This window comes from Styela clava, chromosome 1 (assembly GCF_964204865.1).
Source record: "Styela clava chromosome 1, kaStyClav1.hap1.2, whole genome shotgun sequence".
In the NCBI taxonomy this organism is placed as follows: domain Eukaryota; kingdom Metazoa; phylum Chordata; class Ascidiacea; order Stolidobranchia; family Styelidae; genus Styela; species Styela clava.
The window spans coordinates 28,858,835-28,859,828 of NC_135250.1; the positions used below are offsets into that span (position 1 = coordinate 28,858,835).

Consider the following 994-nt stretch of genomic DNA (forward strand, 5'->3'; position numbering starts at 1 on the left):
CTTAGTATTTCCTGGACTCGAAATATGAATTTTGGTGTTTATGCCCGGCAATTGTTCTTGCTTGTAATGTCATTACTAATGCTGTTATATGCCGTAAATATGGTTGCATGTCAACAAGGAGGAGAAAGATTTGGAGGGAGAGGAGGAAGAAGAGGAGCAGGGGGAAGTAAGTAGTCTTAATGCTGAAATTATGCAATTGAAATATATGTCAAATTCATCTTGATTATAAATAGTATGTCATAGGAAGGGCTTTAAAAACGTTTCAGCAACGCGACATGAGAAAGATAAATTGAAATCATTACACATTTACGAGTGGGTGGATGGTTATGTTGTTGTCCGATTTCAAATATTTGTTGGCCAGACAGTAAATTGAAGCCCACTTGAATATCATTGATTGAATCTCACGTTTTGCCAACCCGAATGAAAACTTCCTATAAACTCTCAAGTTATTATTTATTATTTTCAGGAAGATTCGTTGAACAATTGGAGCATGAAATCATCGAAGAATAAGGTGATAATATGTTTTAAACTTTTTTTTTTTTTGGCCACCGGAATCAAATGCATATTTGCTTAATAAATTTTGTATTTTATTACAGGTGTTCTGCACGAAGTTCAGAATATGCATGAAAATATATTGTGTATAACATTATTTGAAAAGCATCTGATGAGCAATAAATAAAAGCAGAATTGAAATAAATCGAATAATGATTTGTATCAATATGGGTAATTTCAATACATACCCAGAAAACGGCAACTGAAATATCATCTACTCTACTAGGGGTGGTGGTCCTGGTCCTTGCATTTTCCAATAAAATTCGAAAAAAGACTGTAAATGTGGGCAGTTGGTATTTTCAAAGAAAACCAGTCCATTAAAACCAGATGAAAAGTGATAATATTCGAATGAGAGGGTTGCTGGTTAGATACCAGTCTCCTGATGTATGTAATAAACGTTAGTTAGTTTGTATGCTCGAGCAAATATCTCGCCGTATTTAAA

General features: G+C 33.9%; 1 long non-coding RNA gene across 1 annotated transcript; it reads left to right on the forward strand.

Annotated features, from left to right (window-relative positions):
* LOC144423040 (uncharacterized) lies at positions 1 to 697 on the forward strand. The gene is made up of 3 exons (XR_013475529.1): positions 1 to 166; positions 467 to 511; positions 597 to 697. It is a non-coding gene; the product is annotated as an uncharacterized LOC144423040 (long non-coding RNA).
* The last annotated feature ends 297 nt before the right edge of the window (positions 698 to 994 follow it).